Source organism: Pteropus alecto, unplaced genomic scaffold, assembly GCF_000325575.1.
Source record: "Pteropus alecto unplaced genomic scaffold, ASM32557v1 scaffold76, whole genome shotgun sequence".
Lineage (NCBI taxonomy): Eukaryota > Metazoa > Chordata > Mammalia > Chiroptera > Pteropodidae > Pteropus > Pteropus alecto.
Genome location: NW_006443138.1, coordinates 1,506,966 through 1,534,138, shown reverse-complemented (window position 1 = coordinate 1,534,138; position 27,173 = coordinate 1,506,966). Strand labels below are relative to the sequence as shown.

Sequence of the window (27,173 nt, the reverse complement as noted above, 5' to 3'; positions counted from 1 at the left end):
GGAAGGCATGTCTAACCAAAAGAGGGCTTCATCAGTGGGATGCTATGGCTTGGGAGCTAGTGAGCCCTTTACCAGTGACATCGATCAAACAGAGCCTGGATGCCAAATGGGCAAAGATACTACACAAAGAACTGGGTATAACTTTGACCTTATCATTAAAGAGAACTAAATATTTAATTTCTGACAGGTGAAAATTATGTAAAAGTTTATTGTGCACGTCTTCAGGCTTTGATTCCTAGGGGGCAGTTTTATGCTTTTTCTTACTATTTTATTATGTCACAAGTGCTTTGCTTGTCACAAGAAAGTTTCCATGTCCAACGACTTCAGAGCTATGCTATTAAGGTAGTCTTTCCAGGTTCTGCTGATAGTTAACCCTCTTGATCTTGAATACTCATCTCCATTTCCCTTCCCTATCCTTATATATTCAAATGGCAGGACTGGGGTTTGAGAGGTCCACGTGCTCACTCTCCTTGCCTTGTGCAAGTTCTTACTACTCCCAGCTGGGCATTTAAGTTAATTAGACATGAATGACAATGATGTGAGTGAACTTTATCATAGTTAATGTACCTATTAAGAATACATTTCCATGCAGCATCTGTACATAATTTGGATAAGGAAGCATAAAACCTGAAATATATCCTTCCTTAATTATTTTTCAGGCAAAAATGGAGAGCATCTTAGATTAGTTTGGAATTTTCACTGTGATTCTGTCAGTTGGGAATAAGAGACTCTACTGTGACGCATGGCTCAGGTGTCCTTACTCATAATTTTTTTTTCTAAATGGGATGAAAGCACAAATCAGAGGTAGGTGAGTTACCAAGTGAAGAAATTAGAGAATAAAAAAACATGCACATAGAATTGCAACCAAATGGTGCAACATGGAAATAGATAATAGTCTTCGAGGGAATTTTATACAACTTCAAAGATGACTTAACAGTCATGTTTTACTTTGGGCTAGTCAGATTACAGCTGGATAGTAAAAACAATGACAACTATCACTTATTAAACCTTTGCTATATATTGGATACTATACTAAGTATTATAGATACTACATCACATTTAATCCTTACAATCAAGCTATGAGGAATATAATGAAGCATTCTGATCCCAGTACAGGAAAGTTTGCATGAGGAAACAGAGATGCTAATTAACTTGCTAAAGGTCAAACAGTTGGCAGTTTTAGAGCTGACATTCTAACACAGATATATCAGACCCCAAGGCCTGTATTTTATAACTAATATGATACGTATTCCCTTTTTATTATGTTTAATTTTGGATGGTATCTTTTAGTAGGGACATAGACAAAATTTGGAACCTGTTTAGAAGAGAGTGAACTCAGTGACAAAGTGTTTCATGTCATTTCACATGAGAAAGGGCTGAAGGCCCTGAGGGTATCTTAGATCAGTCAGGAAATGGTGATAGTTATTCTTTAGTATTTAGAAATACATGTGTGGATGGGAATCTGGATTTACATGGTTTAGGGCCAGGTTCTTCTGGGAAAATGATTTTGTCCTAATTGGTGGGAGTGGTACCTCTTCATGGGGTAATTTCAAGAATATGTGGGTCTGCCCCTTGGTGGGGATCTTGTAGAAAGGATTGGATGGGTGTTTAAACTACATGTTTGTGGTCCTCTCAAACCTTAAACTATATTAATCTAGGAAATGGAATTGCAGAGCAAGTTGCAAATCACATTCAGCCTATGACTTATCATTTTCTTATACTGCATATAAAATGTTTTATTTTATTTTTTTTTAAATTTTATTTTAACACAGCCTGTCTTTCCAACTAGAAAATAGCTATTTAGAGAATAAAAGCCTTGTCGGTCTAATTCTTTGTCAGTTCTAGATCCCTTGCCTGGCAAATAATGCACACTGAAATGCTTGTTGAATGAATCAGTGAATGGTATATAATAATTTTAGAGTGAAATCTTGCGAACATAATGACGGGTCCTACAATCTAGCAATGAGCATATTTCTTTAGAAATCTCTTAGAAGAGACTAGTCTAATGTTTTCTGTTAGGTAGTCTTTACTTATTGATGGACCAAGAGAGTCTTTAAGTGGATAGCACTAATCATTTTCATGGGGCTTAGAGTAACTCTTAATTTCAAATAACCAAGCTTTCTAAAAATGCATTTCCAACCTGATTGACACTCAAGGCAATTGCTCAGTTACCCACACTTTTGGACTTCTGAGCTATTTTTGTGAGAGAGGGCAGTGTGGTGAATATAATATCCATATTCTGGATCCCCCCCTTACTTCCGGTGTGAGGCCAGCTGCAGGCCCTTTATAGAAATTTTGTATTAGATCCCAAGACAGGGATGGCCTGTGGCAAAATTGTAAAATAAATGAAGTTTTATTTTAATGCCTTCCAGCTGAACTTTCAACACTGTTCCCTCCTTATGCTGCCTGAAACTACCCTTGGGTCTTCATTCTTAAAGTCAAGGCATCAGAGGCATCAGGGGCTGGCGTCGCGGGGAGAGAGTGGGGATTAGGGTGGATTTCCTGATGTTCTCATATCTCATCACTCTTTTTACCCATAGGATCTTACATAGAATTATTATAATCACGCAGAATAAGTATAGGGAACACATCTCTCCATCACAGAAACTTAGAATGTCAGAATTTTGGGGGACTGAGTGACTACCTTGTCTGACTCTACCAAGGTTAAGTGTCGTGCCTGAGGTTGATCAGGATGGCAGTATAGCTGGGTCTACCTCTTAGTCCTGTGCTCCTCTTATTACACAAGACAGTCACTTCCACAGGTTCTTATTTAAATAGATGTTTGTTTTTTCTTTTAGGCAAGGCAACCCTTGGTTGACCTCACAGATTACAAGGACCTTGTCAGCTTACAACCCCTTATTTTTTTAATTTTTACGCCTATAGCACCTGATCTTCCTAGGTGATCTCCCATCGAAGTACTAACGAGGCCCGACCCTGCTTAGCTTGCGAGATCAGACAGGATCGGGCTTGTTCAGGGTAGCATGGCCGTAGACAAGCTGATGTTTCTTTTGTCACCTTTATTCTGAGTACAATAAAACCATCGCCCCCAGGACTCAGATGTTGAGCTCTGTTGAAGGGTTGTGAAGATATCACATCTAGCTTCTCCTGTACTCTGACTGTCCTAAGGTCTTCTCTCTGGCTGGGCATAGCTACCTTAGAGGCAGGCATACTTATTCTCTGACCAGATTGCCCACTTGTGACTTTCTTGCATGAAGGACTTTGACTTCTATTATTATTGACCCCATTTATTGGCTTAAGGATTAAATTACTGAGAAAGCAAAGTAGCACAACAAATATTAATAAGAAATGTTACAGATACTTGGAAGTGAGGATCATGATTCCTATGCACTTTCTCCCTGTGACTCACATCCCCCTGACTTCTATCCTATAAAACGGAAAGAAATGTGACTCATAGTCTGAGGCCAGAATCATAGATAGGCTTTCAGAGTGCCATCTTAACTTTTGCAACTTTGAGTAAATTTCTTCCCCAATGTCTCCCAGTTTTTTCTTTGCTAACAAAAACTGTTGAATTAGAATTACCTCCAAGGAGGATTGGGCATAATAATCAACACATATTCATAAAGTCTTTTGAGAAATATTAGAGGCTTTATATTATAAATGTCAATGGAAGATGCAGATTTGTTGGTTCCTATGTGGATGGGCACTTTAGTAATCAGGATCATTTTATGCTCAATTTCCTTTCTTTGAACCTTCTTTGTCCACCTATTTTCTTACCTGGTTCTTTCTTTTTAACTTCATTTCATTCTAGTGTAATAAAGCCTACAGCCTCAAAACTGGGAGAGGTTGTTCATTATTGCAGAGTGTTTTTAAACATTTCAAATTTGATGCCTTTAACAGATATACATGACCTACTTACCACTTAATACCACTCCCTGTTGTGCCATACTAGAACAACTTCTCTCATATACATAACCAGTATACATTCTATAAATTTTTAATTCTGTGACTACATGTGGCTAGTGGCAACCATGTTGGACAGCACATTTCTAGAAAGTGAACTACATGTATTTTGCTATGCATAAACATCAGCATAAATAGCATATTATAGAGAAATGAGCACTTTGAATCCTACCTCTGGCTCTTACTGTCTGGGTGACTTTAAGGAAGTTACCTTTCTGAGCCTTAGATTTCTCATGTGTAAAATAGAGAATTAATAAATGCTTAGAGGGTCGTTGTGTGGTTTAAATGACATTATGTATTTAAAGTACTTAACATACAGGCACTAGATAAATAACTGTCAGTGTCATTAGGTTTCACTGGGGAGTTTGGATAAAATTTTTAACTTTCTCCTTAATAAAGACTGAATGAGAACTATTAGCTAGTGGGGATGAAGCATTAGCTTCTGTTTGGCATTGGTTTGGTTCTTCTTCTTTGAGGTTCTTTATATCCTTCTCAGTGTCCTGTTTCGTTTGCATTTTGATTGCTCACTTCCCTCACCAGAGCTTTACTTGTTTCCTGGCTATTATTCTGATGTTTCACCTTCTCAAGTTCTTGATCTCTCTCACTTAAACTCCTTGTAATCAATCTTGGTTTTATCCCCAGTTCTATTTGTGACTCACTGTCTGGGCCTGATGCTTGCTTTCAACTTCTCTGGCACCAACCCTGGTTTATTCTTGTTCTGCCCCAGAAAACAAACTGGGACAGATAACTCCGCTCACTGATTGCATGAGAAGTGTGCGCTTTCTAAAGATTGGGGTAATTTTCAGTACCTGTACCTAAACCTGACAGTGAAATCCTTATGAGATTTAATCTGGTAGCCAAGGCAAACTAATTTAAGTGCTGTGTGAGTGTATAGTATCATGGTTTAACTCAGACATGCAAAGGGTTAAACACAACTTAGCTTGGTAGCACATGGAACTTGCTTGATTAGAAATAAATGTAAGAGAAATGATAGGGTTGTTGATTGTTTAGAGTTTTTGGAGGATTGAGCCAACCCCAATGCCTCTTTGCTTGATATGCTGCCCAGAGTCTGGGTGAAGGTGGGAGTACAGAGTAGAGAACTGGGGAAGGAGCTTCCTGCTGCTGAGTGATTATAAGAGTGCTAATTATGGTAAATTGCTACTTTTTATTTTTTAAATATAAAAATCTAAACTCAAGCTTTCCAATCTTAAATGAATTGCTTAGAAAGTATCATATAAAGTAAACCTGGCTATTTTCTTCTAAAAATCGTGAGGACAAAATACCAATAAATATAAGCTTCGTGAAGATCTTTACGTAATGTAACTCCTAAGCCATGCAGGGAACTTGCAGGCAAATTACTTGTCTTATTTTTGTAAGTCCTGAAGACAAAGAAACAGTCAAACATCTGATCTTTGGAACAAATGCCTCCTAAAATAGAGTTGTCCAATTCATTGGCAGTGTTAGGGCTGAGAGTTACTAGCTTTGAAGAAACACAGATGGTTCAGAGTTGCATGGGGTGTTTATCGGGAGTGATGGCAAAGGGGATATTAATTATGCTGGGACTGGCTGTGCTGTGCTGTGCTGTGCTGCATGGGGTTTGGACCTTTACCTCATTTTAAGACCCAGCATAATTCCTGCCTCTTCCAAAGCTTTCTTTGAAGCGTATTCTTTCTTTTTAAAATACATTTCAGTCTAAAGCACGAATTTTAGTAAGAATTACACACAACCCTGGGCCAGCTCCTCTTCAGCTGTGTTGACCAGCCTACAAAATCTGTAGGTCATTTAAGGTTTCTTATGGTAAATTTTAATTTCCAATTAAATTGGAAGCTCCTTGAGGAAAGGGACTATTTATGCACTGTACCCCAAGCCCTACCCAGGGGATGTTTGTTGATTATGTTTACCCCAGAGTCAGCCTCTGGAGAAAATGTCCACTGAGTTGAGAGACGGACAGAGAATCACAGCTTTTCAGCAACCTTGGCTTCTACAGTTGCTGGTTGTCCTCAAAGCTAACTATACTTTGTGGAAGTCAGGAGGGAATGACCTTTTCTCGCACGTCTAATTACTCATATAAGTTATGTTCCTAGCACTCAAATTATAATATCAGGGAATAAAATCATGGAACATTTCTTTCTAAGCTGTGGATCATATCCCTAAATTCCACGAATCATTTTATTTGTGTATGCCTTGTGTCCTGAGGGACTGAAAGAGAAAAGAATGTTGATGGATCAGCATAGCCACCAGTCCCAACACACACACATGCACACGCACATATATACACGCACATGCACGCGCGCGCGCACACACACACACACACACACACACACACACAGAATTCTTGCGCCTCTTTTGAGGCCTCGTTTTTTGTATGTTATTGTTGATTATTTGCACAGTTGAATTTTTACAAAATTTGTTGGGGTGACATTGTTAATAAAATTATATAGATTTGAAGTGTACAATTCAATAATACATCATATGTATATTGCATTGTGTGTGCACCACCCAAAGTTAAATTTCCTTCTGTCACAAATATTGACCCCCTTTACCCTTATCTATCTCCCCGCCCACCTCCCCCTTTTCCTCTGGTAGCCACTAAACTTGTCTGTGTCCATGTGTCTCTGTTTGTTTGTCTTATTCATTTGTTGCTTTCAGTTTACTATCACGTATATAAGTGAAATCATATGGTTCTCAGTTTTTCGGCCTGACTTATTCAACTTAACATGATAATCTCAGGATCCATCCATGTTGTTGCAAATGGCAGTATTTCATCTCTTCTTATGGCTGAATAATATCCCAGCTTCCTTATCCAGTCATCTATCAAAGGACACTTTGGTTGTTTCCCTGTCTTGGCCACTGTGAATAATGCTGCTATGAACATTAGGGTGCATATATCTTTATGGAGAAATATTTTTAAATTTGGAGGGTATATACCCACAAGAGAGATTACTGGATTATATGGTAATTCTGTTCTTAATTTTTTGAGGAACCTTCATACTATATAGTTGAATTTTTGATGTCAGAGCTTTGTCTTATGTATCCTTTTCCTTTCCCATAACCTCTTTTAATGATTACTTGTTAAATAAATGTACCATCTTTACACAGTTAAAAGGCTGTAAGTATATCATTTTTTCCTTTCAATAGCCTAGAAAATTTTTTCTTAAGTATATTACTTTAGATTTCCTTAAGTAGATGACAGTCCACTCAGTGATTGTTCCAGACTTTCACCACTCTCAAGACCATACTCAGATTTTTCACTTTGATTTTCCACTGTTTACTGTGTCTTTTAATTTATGGGAAACTAGAAGCCGTTAGATGTGATCACTTTCAATTCCCTCTTGCCCTCATGCTGTAAACATTGAGTGATTTCCAGTCTCTTTGTGATTCTTTGCTGCTCTTGTCATTGCTTATAATTCCTTCCCACAGGACTCTCTTTCCCCTCACTGGGTGCCTAACCCTTGCACCCTCTTGGCACTTCTCATGCCTCCATGTTTTTGGTAGGCATCTTTTTTTTTTTTTTTTTTTTTGCTTCTCCTTAAATCCTGGCATTTCTCCAGAGATTTATCATTTTTCTATGGCTCTGCTAACACCAAACATTTTCCAAGTTGATATCATCATGTCTTTTAGTCTTAACTCCCCTACCCCCATCTGCTGTGACTCCCAAATGTGTATTTCTAATTTAAATGTCTTTTCCGGAGACTCAGAGTCTTACATAAAAACATCCCACTCATCAGCTTTTCCCATGAGTAGTTCGTGCCTTACTTTTCCATGCATCCCCAGGCACTATTAGGATGCTCTGAAATCGCATGGTTTTTCTCATGCTTTGGTAATTCATCTCCATTTTTACAAACAAGAAAATAGAACCTTGAAAATGTTGTGACTTCAAGGTCAAAATGCTCATTATAGTTTAAGAATTTGTGACTGATCTTGTGCAGGGCTTTGGATGCATTTCTCTCTAGATTTTCTCATCTGAGAACATCTTTCACCACATCCATGGGATTATAAACTGTCATCTCTGGTGACTCTCTAACAGTGAAATTCAGGCTCCTTCACTCAAAACTTGCTTCCTGAAATTGCACTATTGGATCACTCTTGGATTAAAAATTACACTTCAGGCCAGGGAATAAACTGATTTTGGGGAAAAGTTAATATCAGTTTGGCTTAGGTTTGCAGAGTGCAACATTTGATCATATAATGAACTATAGGAATGAGAAAGACTATGAGATATTACTTAGCTCATTCCTTCATTCTCAGATATTGGTAAAACTATGTTGCTGTGTAAAAAGAGTTCCCTAAATTTTCATGGAGTTAGATTCATGTTCTTTAATAATCTTATATTTAGTGGATCATCACTCGGTATCATATTTCGGGTGTCTGGGCCTATGTTTCTTGACAGCCTTGAAGTCCTGGGACATTCTAGCACCAGGTAACACTGGGTTGACACTTTCAAAATCTATCTCCTTTGTATTTTCTAGAGCTTCCCTGGAATTCGTGTCCTCATAGGGTTTATGACATCCTCATAACCTGCAGACGGTGATACTCTGCAATGTGGTGAAATATAGGTGACGTCTCTATATTTCCAAATTAACATTCAGTGTTCAGAATAGTTATACTTCTCCTTAACAGTCCTTCAACAACTAATTTCATGTCTGCAGTTACTCTGAATCAGTGAGAATACTTTCTTTGTTCAAAGGGTGATTTAAATTAGTAAAGATGTTTGTTAACAACATGATTATTGAACTTAGGCTTTCTCCATGTATACTCGGATGAATTGATAAAGCATTGAAAAACATAGAGATTTGGGGCCTGCGTGTGAGACTGTGTCTACACGCCTTTTAGCAATAAATAGATGTCAGAGGCATTTTGTTCTGAGACTTAATAAAATGAGTATTTGCCTTTTGGTAATTTTCAGAAAGCTATTATCCCCTGTGTACGAGAAAGGAATTTTGCATTATGATTCGCTTTCATAACTGAGGACAGGAAGCCTTTTTTTTCCTAATTAAAATCTCATTTCATACTAATTTGATATGAGGAAATTTTTCCTAGAGGCCTCCATAGTCTTTAATATATGTAACAATGATCTGTCTGATGGTACTGAGACTTCCTGATGATACTAATTCTGTACATTTATTTAGCACTTTGCAGTTTGCATATTTGTTTATGTACAATATCAAACTTGATCCTCAGTATTAATGAAATAATATTGAGACTACCTTACCTTTTGAGAGGTTAGCTAATAATTTATTTTCTTTAATTTGGCTCATCGTTATAGCTATTTATAACTCTCAATTAGAATCTTGATGTTAAGGTGATAGTAATGTTGAGTTTGAACTGTAGTTTCAAAAGAACTGACAGTTTATCGCTCTTTTGTGGTACTTCTCATGTAATTTCAAGTAATTGGCAAACTTACTAGAAGGCCTGGTAATAACAGGCTTTTGAACAATAATATCTCTTACTCTATGAGAAGATAAGAGACTACATTTTTAAGATAGTCATAAAATAGTTCTATTACACAGTAAGAGTCTCATGTACTGCTGAATTAGGTACATTAATTCTCTGTGAAACAGAATAATGCTTCTTGGCTATATTTCTAGATTTAACCAATTAATTGTTATGAAATGGAGAACCAGGAAATGAAAAAAGAAAAACCATTCTTGAATCTTCAATGGGTACTGAAAGTACATTTTCATCTGACTTCCTTTTAGATTCTCATTTTTAATAGTGACCTGCTGAAGATATTACATGAAAAAAAAAAAAAATCTTGGTTAGTAAATAAAATTAACATGGTGGATTTTTGTACTTTTTCACTGAATCAAAGAATTGAGGCCAAATGAAACATTTGTTTAATAAACCTTTAGCACACAGAAAATTTGTAAGTACAACTCTTTTTTTTAGTATCCTTCATTTTATGTTCAGGCCAATGGTTAAAGTATGATTCTTGCCAATGGAATTGAATGAGTCTAAATTTTCATTTCAGAACTATACTGTAAATCACTAGGAAAAATCACATAGCCTATGGATTAATATAACCTGGTTGAAAATTGTAAAAAGAAGTTATTTATTCAAGTGTTTTCTTTTGTGCTAAGTATGTTTCCTGGTTTATCTTGATCGATCATTACTGGGGTTAGTATTCCCATTTTATCTGGGAGAAAACTAAAACTCTAAATTAAGTCTCTAAACTAGTGCAAAGGCTTATTTTAAGCCCTAGCAGTGCTCAGTGAATATTTGATGAAAGAAACATATGTAATATGCTCAAGTACAAACCAGTAAGAGGCAGAGCCAAGTTTTGAACTTATATCTAAAATTTTTCTTTATTTTCACTCTGCCTCTTAAATACCCAAGTTTGGCGGGGGGGTGGGGGCGGTGGGCGGGGGGGAGTTTGTCCCATCAGGAAAAAAACCTGTCATATTTTCATCTAATTCTCCAAACTTTTATTTTTGAAATTATTTACCTTCAACGTGATATTGTGGCTGCAGAACCAAAGTACTCTTTGTGTTGTCTTTAGATTACCATCATTAATTGCCAGAATGTTTTGATGTTGATCAAATTTATATTTTTCTTCGCCTAAGTAATATAGTTGATGTAGATGGATGCTTTGAGGTTTACACTTCTAACTTATATAATATTGTGTCAATTTTTCAGGGTCCCAAAAGAACGGCTTTGAAGATATAGAAGTCTATAGTAATTTCCGATGATAGATCTTTAAAAAAATAACAGGATTTGCCAAAAGCAACACATTTTTTTTTTTCAGATTGCTTAGACTATTATTATTCTATTGTCCGAAGGGAAGATAATTTTAATAAGAGTAAATTAGCACACAAATCAAGCAATTTCTCTAAGACTATTAATTTTGACATGAAAATAAAAAAAATTCAGGGCTTTGGGGGAATGGGTATTGGGTATCAGGAGCAGCAGCTTTATAAAATTTATTTATTCAATATTTATAGAGTGCCTACTATGAGCCTACCACTGTTCTAGACCCTGTTGCTTGGAACATAGGGATGAACAAAACAGGATAATTTCTTCACATTGAACTTAGATGCTAATGGGAGGAGTCAGAAAATATGCAAACAAATATACAAATACATTATTATTGATGGTGATGTTCTTTGGATGGAAATAAACCAGGTGCTAAGCTATATGTGATACTCAGAAAAGCTCTCTGAAAAGAAATCTGAAGAATGAAGGGAATTTTTAGTCATAGGAACTATGACACAGTGGTCCCCAAACATTTTAGCATCAGGGGCTGATGCTCCTATGAGAACATAATGCCTGATGATCTGAGATGGAACTGAGGTGGTGATGCTAGTGCTGGGGAGCGGCTGCAAATACAGATGAAGCTTCAGTCCCTCACCGCTCACCTCCTGCTGTGTGGCCCGGTTCCTAACAGGCCACTGATTGGTACTGGTCCATGGCCTGGGGTTTGGTGACTCCTGGCATAAAAGACTTGAGGACTGGAGTTTAACATTTTCAGAAAAGAGATGAGTGGGAGGGGGAAAGATAAGTGATCAAATTGTAGAGGTGGAATAAGCCAGATCACAGCCTACTAGGTCATGGTGAGTAGTTGGGATTTTATTCTGAGTAATAGTACATTGGTTGTACAGTGGAAATTTTTAAGTGAGGAAATGATTAAAATTCGCATGTAAGAAAGAAAATGATGGCTCCGTATGTTATTAGTTCTATGGTAGAAGAGCGAAAGCAGAGATATCAAATAGGAGGCCATAGAAGTAGTGAAGGTTAGACTTGGAAAAGAATGGAGGTGAAAAAATGGACTGAATTAATGTATATTTAAGATGTCGTGAACAAGATGTGCTCAAAAAAGTGGTCCAATGAAGAAAAGAAGAGGAATAGTGGGTCGGAGAGAAGGAAAGAAATGCATAATTCTCCTTATCAAGTTTAAGATATCTATTAGCCACCTAATTAAATATGCTAAATTCTCAGTTGAATGTGGAAGTCTGGCTCAGGTAAGTTGTCATGGTTGGAGGAAATTTTTGTGAATTAGCAGTGAGGAGATCTTATTAACGCCATGAAACTGAATGGGATCATCTGGGGAGAAATCGTAGACAGAAGTCTCCAACATAGCCCTGAGGTGCAAGTTTTAGGAGATTACACATAATATGATACCATATTTATAAGCCTCAGCCAGCAAATTGAAGTGATACATTGGTTAAGAATACATATGTATGTGGTGTAAAATTATTTTTTTTAAAAGGAAAGTAATTATTTTTGGATGTAGAGAAAGAAGCAGGAGGAGAGCTGTGAAGGAGCACAAAATAGAGAGCTTTAAGAGCAGTGGTAATGTTTTGTTCTTAAAGGGGTTTAATAGGCGTTCACATTTATTATGCTTCCTAACTATATATATATTACCCATTTTAATGTGTATCAAGTAGTATAGAAAAGTAGTATCTCATGAAATCAGTTATTATTGGGATCATCTTTACTGACAAAATGATAAGGTACTACCTATATTACTATGTTCTCAGGTAACTATATCTTCCATTTGCTATTTACATCACCAATAGCTTGATGGCAAGCAAAAGGAAAGAACACAGATAATCCAAAGTTACATCTCTGAAAGCTTAGCTCAGGTTCTGGGGGTCTTTCAGAAATCAGAATATATATTTAGCATTTCAGTTGACAATGAGACATGTTATCCAGTGCCTGCTAAGCCTCCTTTCTTTTTTCCTTCTTTCAATTTTAGAAGTGCTGGCAAGATAAGAATAAAGAAAATCAAATAAATCATCTGCCCAAAGACTCATCTGTAAGGTATGGGCAAATATTGCAGGAGTGCTGATTAAGACCGATTGAAATCCTGATAACCTAAACCTCTCTAAGCTCAGAACTTGGCAAGGGAAGAGGTCCCAGCATTTGAAGTGGCCCCACAACATCACGAACAATGTTGTGAATGTGGACCTAAGCACTTGTCAAGTGCTGTGTATTTAACTGAAGAGATAATTGTATGTAAGTCTAGAGGATCCCTGGGCAGATGAAAAATGTGAAGTTTGGTAGATTATTAAATGTTTCATTATGTTTTTTTTTTTTTATATTCATGAAAGTCTAATATAATTAGATCTTGGCTTAGTTTGTGCTTTTGACTGCCATTGTTAATTTTTTCATTCCAGAATTTTATTAACTCTCAGCCTCACAATCGTTACCTTCCTTGTGCACTTCATACTTAGCTTTTTATTCTATTCTTGCCTAATTGCTCTGGCTAGGACTTCCGATATCATATTGAATGAAAGTGGCAAGAGTGGGCATCCTCGTATTGTTCCTGATTTTAGAGGGAAAGCTTCTAGCTTTTTACCATTAAGTATGATTTTAGCTGTGGGCTTGTCATATATGGATATTAAGCTGAGGTACATTCCCTGTATACCAACTTTGTTGAGAATTCTTTTTCAATCATAAATGAATGTTGAATTTTGTCAAATGCTTCTTCTGTATCTATTGAGATTATCATGATTTTTCTTTTGTTAATGTGGTATGTATCACATTAATTGATTTGTGGACATTGAACCATCTGAATTTCTGAAATAAATCTTTCTTGATTATGGTGTATGATCCCTTTAATTGTTGAATTTGGTTTGCTAATATTTTGTTGAGATTTTTTACATCTATATTTATAGGGGATACTAGCTTGTTATATTTTTATTTTTTGTGGTGTCCTTGTCTGGTTTTGAAATCACAATAATGCTGGCTTTTAAAAATGATTTTAGAAGCATTCCCTCTACTTTAACTTTTTGGAAGATTTTGGTAGAAATCACCAGTGAAGCTGTCTGTCCCTGGACTTTTGTGTATTGGAAGGTTTTTGATTACTGATTCAATCTCCTTAGTAGCAATTGGTCTATTCAGATTTTTTATTTCTTTATAATTCATTTTTGGAAGATTATATGCTTCTAGGAATTTATCCATTATTTTTAGGTGTCTAATTTGTTGGCATATAATTGTCCATAGTAGTCTCTTATAATCCTTTATATTTCTGTGGTATTAGTTGTAACATCTCTTTCATTTCTGATTTTATTTATTTGATCTCTCTTTTTTTTTTCTTTTTTTCTTTCTGGTGAGTAGGTAAAGGTTTGTCAATTGTGTGTGTTTTTTTCAAAGGACCAATCTTAATTTCATTGACTGTTTTTTTTTTTTTAGTCTCTATTTCATTTATTTCCACTCTATCTTTATAATTTCCTTTCTTCTACTAACTTTGGGCTTCATTTGTTCTTTTTCAATTTCCTTTAGGTATAAAGTTAGATTTTTTTATTTGAGATTCTTTTTGTCATTTGTTTCTTGGGGTAGGCCTATATCACTATAAACTTTTTTAGAAGTGTTTTGCTACATCTCAGAGATTTTAAACTGTATTTCTGTTTTCATTTGTCTCAGGTATTTTTTGATATTCCCTTTGATTTCTTTGTTGGTCCATTAGTTGTTCAGTAACGTTATTTTATCTCCACATATTTGTGATTTTCCCAGTTTTCTTCGAGTAATTGATTTTTAGTTTCATACCTTTGTGGTCAGAAAAGATGCTTGATATAATTTCAATCTTTTTAAATTGATTGAGATTTGTCTTGTGGCCTAACATGTGATCTATCCTGGAGAAAGTTCTACGTGCACTTGAGAAGAATGTGTATTCTGCAGCTTATGAAGAAAAGTTTTGTACATAACTATTAAGTGTATCTGATCTAATGTGTTGTTTGAAGCCACAATTTTCTTATTGATTTTCTGACTGGGTGATCTAGCCATTGATGGAAGTTGAGTATTAAAGTTCCCTATTACTATTGTAATATTGTCAAGTTTTTCCTTTAGGTATGTTAATATTTTGATGCTCCTATATTGGGTACATACATATTTACAAATGTTATATCCTCTTGTGGGATTGACCCCTTTATTGTTATGTATTTCCTTTCTTTGTCTTTCATTAGTCTTGTGTTAAAGTCTGTTTTGTCTGATATAAGGATGGCTACATTAGCTTTCTTTTTACTTCCATTTGCAAAGAATATCTTTTTTCATCCCTTCACTCAAGTGAGTCTCTTGTGGGCAACATATAGATGAGTCCTTTTAATTTTTAATTTTTTTTTTTTTTTACCTATTCAGCCACTCTATGTCTTTGATTGGAGAATTTAGTCTGTTTATATTTAAAGTAATTTAAAGTAATTATCAACAGTTATGTATTTATTGCCATCATTAATTGTTTTCTGGCTGTTTTAGAAGTTCCTCTCTATTCCTTTCTTCTCTTGCTCTCTTCTCTTGTGGATTGATGACTTTCTTTAGTGTTATATTTAGATTCCCTTCTCATTATGTTTTGTGTATCTGCTACAGGTTTTTGCTTTATGGTCACCATGAGGCTCATTTATAGCAGTCTATTTTAAACTGATAATGACTTAAGTTTGAATTCTAAGAACTCTACATTTTTACTCCCTCCCCCCACATTTTATGTTTTTGATGTCATATTTTTATATCTCTTTATTTTATGTATCCCTCAACTAATTATTATGGTTATAGTTAATTTTACTATTTTTGTCTTAACTTTCGTACTACCTTTATAAGTAGTTAATCTGTTACCTTTACCATAATTGCCTTTATCAGCGAGATTTTTGCTTTCATATGTTTTCTTGTTATTCGTCAGTGCCTTTTCTTTTCAGCTTAAATAAGTTTCTTCAACATTTCTTGTAAAGTTGGTTTAGTGGTGATGAAATTCTTTAGCTTTTGCTGGTCTGGAAAACTATTTCTCCTTCAATTTTGAATGATAACCTAGCCAGGTAGAATATTCTTGATTGGAAATTTTTTCCTTTCTAGCACTTTGAATATATTATGCCCCTCTTTTCTGGTTGCCAAGTTTCTGCTGAAAAATTAGCTAAAGCTCTAATAGGAGTTCCCCTGTGTGTAACAAGTTGCTTTTCTCTTGCTGGTTTTAAGATTCTCTCTTTATTTTTAATTTTTGACATTTTAATTATCATGTGCATTGGGTTCAACTTCTTGAGAACTCTGAGCTTCCTGGATCTGGATATCTGTTTCCTTTTCCAGGTTAGGGGAATTATCAGCCATTAGTTCTTCTAATAAATTTTCTACTCCTTTTTCTCTGCTCCTCCTGGGTCCCCTATTATGCAAGTATTACCCTCCTTGATGATATACCATAAGTCCTTAAGCTATCTTCACTTTTTTGGTTTTATTTTATTATATTATTTATTTGCTTTATTATGGTGACATAGGGGAAGGATGCCATTTTGGCTTCCTCCTCGACAAGGATGGAGGGGCACATGGGACGATGGAAGGGCGGCCCAAAGCATCGCTGGGCACACTGCCTGTGGGTGGCCCTGAAGTCTACAGGATTCTTTCTGTCACCACATATTGACCCCTTTTACTCCATTCCTCCAACACCCCTCCCATCTGGCAACTATTAATTTGTTCTCTGTATTTATGAATTTGTTTCTGTTTTGTCTGCTTAATTTTTATTATTATTTTTTTAGATTCCACATGTAAGTTAAATCATGTGGTAATTTGTCTTTCTCTGTCTGGCTTATTTCACTTAGCATAATACCCTCTAGGTCTATCCATGTTGTTGCAAATATCAAGATTTGATTATTTTTTCATGGCTGAGTAATATTTTATCATATATATATATCACTTCGTTTTTATCCATTTATCTGTTGATGGACACTTAGGTTGCTTCTATATTGTGACTATTGTAAATAATGCTGCAATGAACATAGGAGTGCATATATCTTTTCGAATTGGTGTTTTTGATTTCTTTGGCTAAATGCCCAGAAGTGGAAGTGCTGGGTCATATGATAGTTCTATTTTTAATTTTTTGAAGAACATTCTCACTGTTTTCCATAGTGGCTGAACTAATTTACAATTCCACCAATGGTGTATAAGAGTTCCCTTTTCTCCACATCCTCTCCAACACTTGTTTATTGATTTATTGATAGCCATTCTGACAGGTATGAGATGATATCTCATTGTAGTTTTAATTTGCATTTCTTTGATGATTAGGTAGGTTAAGCATCTTTTCATATGTCTATTGGCCATCTGTATTTCCTCTTTGGAGGAATGCTTATCCACTAGAGCCTAGACTGTCACTGGGTTTTTGTGAGATCTCTTTTACTTCTTGAATATGTGAATAGGAAGATGGGGGAAGGAGAGTTTATCCTTTGAAGAGGGTAGAAGGATGTAGAAGTACTACATCCTTCTAAATGGAACTAAAATATTTTAATTCCATCCTTTTAAATGGAATTAAAATATTTGTCAGTAACTTGTGGCTTTAGGGATGGCAGGAAGTTCTTGAGAATCTTTGATACATCTTTTATCCACCAGATTAAAAAAAGTGTATTTATGATCTCTTTATTGTCTGACTAAATGGCATAGCTTCACCTCTCCATAGTCCTCTGGCCAGCCATCTATCTATCCATATTTATTGACCATCTTTTGGGTACCAGACACTCTAAAATACATGTAAGTACTTTGTCTTTATGGAACTTAGATTTTGCCCTGTGCTCCTTTTGTCTATATAGAGAAATTAAGGAAAATACCCTCCAATGACAGTAAACATAGCAATTTTAAATTGTAGTAAATGTGCTGAGAAAGAGGCCTATTTAATCTGGAAAGTGTTGGCAATAGATAATGACACATTAGTTGGTTTAATAATCACAATTATTTTCTGCCCCCATATTTTATCAGTTCTAATAGCAGTGTCACTTTGATTTCAGATACAGGGTATGGATAGGAGACACATTCCTTTAAATATTCAAAAGGATATAAGATTGCTTTAACTGTGAGCTTTGTGTTAAAAATAACAGGAATCACGCAGACAGTCCTTACTCTGAAACTTTAATAAACCAGGGAATTTTGTTTGCCAGACTGTCACTCTTCTATTAATAAGAACATGAAGTACTCTGGGGCAAATATTCATGTTCATTTACAAATATAATCAGGATCTCAGGTAACTGACAAATGACTGTATGATACTTAGAGAAATGTTATAAAGGTATCATATTTTTAAAAATGTCTTTATTGTTTCTCTTTGAGCTCCCAAAGATGCAGCACCGTCACTTTGCTTCTGAGCTACATTTATAGCTGTATCACTGAATACCTGATTTTTATTTTGGAGTAGATCCAATGCAAATATTCACATTAATGCAACACATGCAAAGGTCAGAAAGTCCAAAGTGTGGTTCCCACAGCAACTGACCTTTGTTTCTCTGGAGCTTGGCAGTATTTGCTTTTACTTTGTATTAGCAAAACTTTTCTATTTAATGATGTATGGTATGGAGCAGTTGTTATGGGAAATGTTATTTAGGAATATCTCATTTCCATTAGAGAAACTTCAATTTTGATGTTATAAAGTTTAGAGGCTATTTTGTACTTCCCATATTCTTGAAAAATAAAGGCAACCATGGGAAGGTAAAAGTGAACACCTTTTTTCCTAAACAACTATCTAACGATAATTCATTTAGCTATCAAAACATCTCGAAACAAGCAACTAATTTCGATTATGTTTATATTCATTTATGTGGGTATATAATAGCTGGGTAATTTTGAATGAACTAAAATGTAAGAAAAATACTTTATTATAAATGAGATATTTTATGTGTGTGTTTATTAAATGGAATTATTTATAAAATTTGAAACCAACAGAAACCATACCCATATTCACTATCTTCTTTCTGTCAAAATGGAATAACTATTTCTACTACTCTCAAAAGTCAATGTATCCATCATGGTTTGGATCTCATTTACTCTTAAGGGCTTTGGTCCTCCCATTTTCTCCTCTCACTCTTGAATCATCCTCTTCTTTCTCTCCACCAGATCGTTCCGACCAACATACATACATTCTCCTGAATCTCTTCTGGCCTATGTTCCCCTATAGTTACCAGTCTATTTTCTATGTTCACCATTTCCACTTCCTCATCTCTTTATTCCATTCCAATGCATCTTCCCTTCCTTTACTTCACTGTAGCTTCTATTTTAAAAGCCGCCAAGGCTTGCTTCCATGTTGCCAAATGTCATGGTCACTTGAGCTCATTTTATTCAACCCTTAAGCAACAGTGAAAAGTTTGGACTCAATTGAGCATCTCTTTCCCCTTGGGAGACCTTTTTCTTCCATTGCCTGTGACACCACAGTCTCCTCACTGGCTGCTTCTTCTAAGGATTTTATAAACACTTCTTAAACCCTCTTCCTCTGATCTACATCCAAAGTTTGTAGTACATCAGGTCTCGGTCTTCTCTATTTACAATCTTACTCTGACTTAGGTTTGCCAGATTTAGCAAATAATATAAGATATCCAGGGTTACACTTGAATTTCAAATAACTGTTTTTAGTGTATGTTTCATATAATACACACACTTATATACACATCTATTGATCTATGTATCATCTATCTCATAAACTATTGGAATATACTTTAGTATATGTCCCATGCACATTTGGAACATATTTATACTAAAAAAATTATTCATTGTACTTGAAATTTAAATTTAGCGTCCTGTATCTAATCTTATGCAGGGTAAGCTTATTCAGTTACTTGTTATTAAATACTATCTCTATGCCCCAGAATTTACCTCTCCCTAAGCTCTAGTTTTGTGATCCCAACTTCTGAAGTAGTATCTTGGATATCTGCTTCTCAAACTTAATATGTCCAAAAGAAAATTATTGACATTTATCCCCTCTTCATCTTACTAATGACACTAATGTTCTTTTATACCATCCTTTCATTAAATCTTTGGACAGTCTCAAGGTTTATATATTCAAATACCCATATCAGAAGTATGGGTATTTTGCTTTATCTCCACTGAGACCTGTCTAGGTCAAGCCATCATGATAACTTGCCTGGACTATGAGCACAGTTTCTTAACTGTTCCTCCTGTTTCTACTACATCTGTTTCCCATAACTCTTCATCCATGCAAAAACACATTTTAAAGAGACCTTCAAATAATGTCAGATCATGTCATCGGTCCTTCTATTTCAAAGCTCCCACTAATTCCACTTTCCAATGGCTTCTCACTGCACTTTGAACAAACCAAAATTCCTTACCATAGCAAACTAGGTATCTGTGATCTGACTTGTGCCAATACCATTTTTCTGACTCACGCTTATCTACTCCTACCATATGGCCTCCTCTCTATTTCACTATTTCTCTACTTTTATTCTTTTTTGCCCAGAATATATTTTCCTCTCCTTTTTCTCATGGCTTATTCCTTTGGCTAATATCTTCCTCACCAACTTATCTAATATTGCTCTATAACTACATCCCTCTGTCACTATCTATCACATGACTTTTTTTTTAAATAGCACTGATTAATACTTGAAATTGTCACATTGGTATTTTTCTGTATTAATTTATTTTTTCTCTCCTGGAACATAAATTTCATGAGGAGAAGGAGCTTGTTTCTTTTGTTAATTATTTTATCTACAGCTCCAAGAATAGAACATAGTAGGTACTCAATGAATATTTGTTGACATTTGAATTAGTGGTTTTCTAAAATAAATTGAACCATAATCTTTCATGAAAATTTTAGCATATTACCCATCTTTGGATTTGAAGATAGGTATAGAATGAAAATATTTCTGCTGCTTTTTTTTTTTTTTTTTTTTTACCACTGGCACTTTTACTGTGATGTTGAGTTGGAAATGTTGGTGAGAAAATAGCAATCAGTACCAATGAAAACACTGAAATAGTTTCATCTGCTGGTATGAGCTGGCTCTGTCCCTGGGGAGAAGCCTGACATATTATAGATAGTCAGGATCCTGCAATGGACTGTCTTTCAAAGTCAAATTCCAGCCTGTCAAGAGGTAGAGAAAATGATTTGTGACCTGAAGAAATGGTAGATTAATATTTCTGAAACACTGTGAACTAAACCCCCTGTAGCTACTTGTTTGTTCCACTATTAAGACCTCCCTCCCTCCCTCTGGTATAGGAAATGCTTTGCAGGAAACAGCATTTTTGCTTTGTATATAGACATTTTCCCTGCCTCGAGATGGGATTTCCCAGTGAGCTGTAACATTCATTAGCCCCTTTGGACAATGCAGTTGTTGAAACAGACTTGTGTCTTTATCTTGCAGCTGCATTTTAGAGTCAGAATACACTGGATGTCTGGGGGAAGCTGTGATGTATGAAGCAGAAATAAGATTGATTTTTCCACAAGTTACCTTGTACCTGGAGTAATGAGAGTGGCAAATTACTTGCTCACTGAGCAAACATGACAGGAATGTCATAGAGTGAGTTTATATTTATGCAAACACACTGGGGTCACGTAAATGGGAATTCTACAAAGTGACCTTATCTCTGGAAGACGTCCCTCAAAATCACCACCTTGTACTGAGAAGGCTATGTTCAGCAAAGGCTGCATAATAACTGCTTAAAAAACAAATAACTTCTAATGAATAATGTAATGCTCACGATACAGTAAGAAATAGGATAAATTGTGGTGCCATTTTAAAATGAGATCTTCAACTCTCAGGCTATTTCTGGTGTTCATCTTGGATTTTGTAGCAGTGGAACATAAAATATCTCCTTTAATAGAGTGAAAGAAATGGAGTGATTTATCCTAGTCATCATAGGCCTTTAGAACCTCTCATTTGGTAATGGAAAAAAATCAGTGGTTGATGGGGAAGCAGATAATTTTTCTATGTTTAAGCAGCCCAATGCACAGAGAATACACAAGCTTCTTAGAACATTTGGGGCAGACAAAAGATTTTAAAAATCTTTATGTGACAAAAGGAAATGATAATATTCAGTTAAAACATTTCAAGATATCCAACTTCACGGTTTATGCAGTTCACTTTAAAAAGTGATGCTTTTAGCAGTAAGCTATTTAAAATAACATTAAAATGATAATTTTGTTCTGTTAATGAGTTTAGAAGTCTGCTGATTTTAGCAAGTAGTTCTGGATTTAGAATAATTTTTTTCTTGTTTGATACTCATTTGTGAATCTTTCATTATTTATTTTTCGAGACCGCGGTTTGTTCTTGGCATTAGGTTAAATGTAAGGTGCAGCAGAGAGCAAAGGAATCATCTGTGTTCTCCAGCAGCTCATTCCTTGTAACCCAGATTGTAATATAAAATAAATCCAGAGAAAATGAACCTTGTTAAACTTAGTTGTGGGGACTGCGCTCTGGTGAACAAGGCAGAACACAACATTCTAAGGTATTATTTATCTGTTTTTGCTCCTTCTGGTCCCCAGAATATTGATTAAAATAGTCAGTGCGGTCCATTTATTCTAGATAGTCATAAACAACATATGGTGACATCCTTTAACTTGGTATCTTTTGGGACAGCAGAATGTATATATGTTTTCTATTTGTCATGCACCATCCTAAGTGTTTCATTTGTGGTAGCAAATTTACTAATCATGCTACTCTTGTTTGGTAGATTCCAGCCTTAGGTCCTCTTTTCAGACAAAGAGATGATTGGAGAGTGAGATGAAATAACTTGGCCAAGGTCATGCAGGTAGTTAACAGTGAAAGCTGATCTGCTGTACAGTCTTCAATGACCCCAGAGAGTTTAACCTCCACTGGGGAGGGGCAGGATCAAAGGATTTTTTGGTTGAGAATAACTGAATCTACATTCAAAATAAATATACTTTAAAATTTAGTATGTGACTAAGGCATGTTTATGTACAACTACAAATGGTATAGAGTAGAACTTGGGTATTCATCTCTAGGACCTAGTCACTAGGAATCTGGTAATAGCTACGCCTCAGTCAACTGAAATTACTTTAGGTTCTTTCGATCTGCCTTTGTGCCCACACTATTCTTGCCTCATACCAGTGTGTGTTAGATTGTTGCATTCTTGCTTGGGGCCCCTAATTTTTATTCTAAGAGTCTTTTTATCCATTCACTCTTTTAAAGTGCAATCTCTCACTGAATTTCCAAGAAAGATTGCATCCCTTAAAAGCTTTGCAAAATGTGAGTTGTTATATGTACTTGTTAGGCTTACTTTCCTTGCTTTCTCTGTTTGAAGGAGGTTGTGACTATGATTGCTTCCTTCTGATCTGAGTGATCTTTTCCATGTGGTGTGTTCTCCTTTAGGCTTCAATTAAGATTTGAATTTACTTTCGGTGGAAAGGGTCCTGCCTGGGGCCGGAGCTAATGGCCAATTGCCCATTTTTCAGAAACATGGATAACTCCTGGCTCTAACTGCTTAGGGATATTCCGGTTTCATCATTTCATCTTCCTATTATGTGGGCTACACTAATACTAGAAATTAGCTAACACTTAACTGTTTTCTATATGTCAGACATCCTTGTATATATGTCATCTTCCTATTATGTGGGCTACACTAATACTAGAAATTAGCTAACACTTAACTGTTTTCTATATGTCAGACATCCTTCTAAATGCTATATATGTCTTAACCTAACACTTAACTGTTTTCTATATGTCAGACATCCTATATATGTCTTAAATAATTTAATAATAAGGCTAACCCTATTAGGTAGGAAACATTATTTTCTGCATTTAACAGATAAAGAACTTTCATGCAGGTGGTAAGCTGTCAAGGAATACCTAGTTCTCCAAACCTCCCTGCTAAACAGTTACTGGTATATTGGAGGAAAATCCAGCTGTCTTATGGATGGTCAGAGAAGTCTTCATGGAAAAGTTAACAGTTGATTTCAGCATAACACTAATTTTGATCTTCTCTGACTCTTCTAATTATTTGTTAGATATGGTAGTCCATATCTAATTGTCGAACATCTATTATGAGTGAGGCCCTACTATAAGCACTTAATTTGTGTTACCACATTTAATAATCTTCACAACTCTTTCAGAAAGGCATCATTTTTCCCCCATTTCATAGTTGAAGAAATTGAGGCACTTGTTAATTTTGTCCAGTGGCCCAAATTGGTAAATGTCAAAACTAGTGTTTGAATGCAGGAAGTCTGGCTCTTGAGTTACGGACTCACTATTCAGTATGGCCATTACACTGTCAATATCATATAAGGTGGTCATAATTATTGCTTAATAACACTCAATAGCATACCAATTCATGAACCACACACTTTTTTATGATGCGATATTTTAGATGCTTATAAGAGCTAACAATGTAAAGCAATAAATGTCAAGAACTAATCTTTTTTCCATGTGCATTTTTTAAAAATCAGACTATTAGCCCTTCGAGATCAAAACTAGCAAGTTGACACAGATAGGGACAGTTGGGACCCAGAACTTGACCTTACCACTATGAGGGCCTGATGATGAGATCAGGGTCAGCTTACGTCCTGAGGGAAGGTCCATTCTGGTAGGTGAGGAATGGTATCCAGGCAATAAGATGAGAGCAGTATAGCCCAGAGGATTCTTGTGGAGGGCAGAAGTATAAGTAAGCAATCAGTGTTAGGAAAGGCTGTCAGGAAGTAATAAAGGCTAGGACTGAATTTCAGGACAGTATTTTAGGTGTATGTGTTGGGGATGGGGAGACAAGAGCAAAGCAAAGCCTTTTATAGCTGCCTGAAAGGAGTCAGGCCTGGGAACACTGTAGAAGCTCAGGTTCCAGGGCTGGGGCACCATAGGAGAGCCAGACTGACAAATGTGATGTGAGTTCCATGGTACTGGGCCAGATCTTAAAATTCACGTTCTAGCTGCTAGGGCTGATCCTAATTACTGGAGGGAGGTCTGAGCCTAATGGAGGGGGAGACTTTGAAAAACTGCATTCTCCTTTATCAAAGGGAAGCCTAATCATATCCTCTTTCAAATATTAGCTAATTATTTGTTATAAATATGAGGGTTATTTCTAGATTTAGGTGCATTCCATTGGATGTACTTACTAGGTTCCTGATTGGTTTTTGAGATAGACTGCTTTACACAGGAATAAAAATTCTGAAAGAAGAGAAGGATCATATCAATAGTGTTATCCTTTGTCAGAAGGTGGGAATTAAGCCTGTTTAGACATGGCATAACATCAATGATCAAGTTGCTGGCATGGATGGAGGGGAAGAGTGATACCTATAAACCCAAATAGTAGAGAGTACACAATTATTGCTGTTTACCATTAGGGACTATCATGTAGTTTTCTGGCATATAATTATCTTCTTAAATACATTTTAATATATTTGTGGTCAGCTTTTTTCTTCATACCTTATGAAAGAAAGTTAATAAAGAAATAGATGAACAATAAAGGTGAGCTATGGTGGAAGACACATGTTCCTCTGATAATTCACAAATTGGATAATACCCCCAAGTAGACTAAAAGTTAATTTTATCATCACCTACGTTTTATGTTTGTACAGTGTGGTGTCAGCAGATGGTGTCAGGGGTTCTGTGAACTTGATTATTTTTATACCATTCTCAGTACAGAAGGTGGAGAACTAAAGAAGAGGAATAAAGGAACAATGCGACCCTGTTCCCTGGCAATGTGTCATCCTTCTCCCTTTGTGCAAATTAGCACATAATGTGAAAGCCAGGAGCTCCTTCTCTTTCTCTACTGTTCTTCCAGTGTATGATGTGTTTGCAAATATTGCTGTAGGATGATATGGTAAAAGGAACGAGGAATTCATAATCAGAGAACCTCGATATGGGTCCTAAAGCAATCACTTATGATTCTTATTGGGTGAGTCACTTCGCTTCTCAGAGCCTCAGTTTTCTTATTTTTGAAATACATCATTCCAGACTTAAGTCTTATTATTCCATTCCATAGACTTTGAGATGAAGCCAAGTAAGACTGCTTGCTTTTCCTATTCCTTGTGTGTTCCCAATTCCATGTCTTTCCCCAGACTTTGACTTGGCACGCCTGTCTTATCATCTCTGCTTATTAAACTCTTACACATGCTTCAAGGTTTAGTTCGATTATTTCGTACTTCAGACTGAGGTTCAGTACTTATTGAGGATGTTCTTAGTGTCAGAAGTAGTGAGGTGCTTCACATATGTTATCTAGTGCAGCCACCAAAATTGTGCAGTAATTGAGGTTGAGATAAATGTGTTTATTCTACTCTGCGTTTTTTTTCCAAAAGGATTTGAGAAGGCTGGAAAGTTGCTAATGTTTTATTTTTATTTTTTTATTTTATAGGGAAACTGTTATAATTTGCTTTAGTTCATATAACCAGACTTGGGCTAAGACACTGACTAAAAGCTAACTCAGAATTTTGACTACTAGTCTGGTAGTTTTTCCTATTTGTCAAAATTTTATGAAGGTACCTTTGAGTCTCTAAGTTTGGTCTGTCTCTCTAAGGTACTATAATCCTTTAATACTTCATGCATTTTTCTCTTATGTAGGTAATCTTAATAAATCTTATTCCTCTATTATGAATCCTTTGAAGGAAGGAAGGAAGGAACTGGGGCTTGCTGATCTTAGTATCAGAATGCCCACCATAGGGCCTTGCATAAAATAAGCACTTGATAACAGCTATTTAGGTGCAATATATGGTATTTCCCCAAGCCAGATTTTGAGTGAGCAGCATTTCCTTTAGTTTGTCTGATAGCAAGTGTGTCTGTGCTGTTTAATAATTACTGTGTACCAATGACACATGTATTAAACAGTACTTTGACTATGTGATTTCAGGATAAATATCTTTCTGAATTTAATTAAGCTATGCCATTATGGTCTTTTCTTCATGGAAATTAATGGAAAGCAAGCAATACATTATCACAAACTTATTTAAAATCAATTTATTAGCTGAAAGATGAATTATTTTGTTCACTATATTATCATCAAAACTTAAATTGAGAGTTTGCAATTTTAATCAGAATGTAGGCTCCATGCACGTAGGAATCTTGCCTGTCATTCACGGCTATGTCTCCAGTATTTAGAGAAACCACATAGCTTTAATACTATATTTTGTTGAATTTTCGTTAAATGATGCAAAGTTACTGAGTTCCTCCAGTGTTTTTCACTTCACCCTATGCCCAAAGGCAGATGCTGTGATTGCTGCTTCTAGCTCAAGACATCTGCTTTTCAGTAGGTCCTTTTCTTTCTTTCATTCCCAATTATAATCTTTATGTGCCCCTGCTAACGTACAGCATCAGATCTTGTCCTTCAGAGAATGAATACTCTGTTTTTAGCCTCTGGATTCTCCCATGGAAGGCAAACTTAGTTTTAAGTTGCATTCATGTATTAAACATCTCTGAATTAAGGAACTTAAAATACTCATAAAAGCACAGTTATTTGATATTGAAGCCCGTAAGTCCAGCCACCATTTTCAATGGGGGTTAAAAAGAGGTACAGAAAGTAAACTAATTCATTTAAGGTCATATTTCTCTTTATATGTTCCCTTTCTGCTTTGCTTTTTTCTGATCCAATCAGAGTTTACATAGCCTATGTCTAGAAAGTACTGTCTCTTC

General features: G+C 35.8%; 1 protein-coding gene and 1 pseudogene across 1 annotated transcript in view; one reads left to right on the top strand and one right to left on the bottom strand.

Moving 5' to 3' along the window:
• FAM19A2 (family with sequence similarity 19 member A2, C-C motif chemokine like) overlaps positions 1 to 27,173 on the top strand; it is a 373,701-nt gene that overhangs the window by 216,999 nt on the left and 129,529 nt on the right. The window lies entirely within an intron of this gene.
• LOC112472453 lies at positions 2,875 to 2,993 on the bottom strand (annotated as a pseudogene).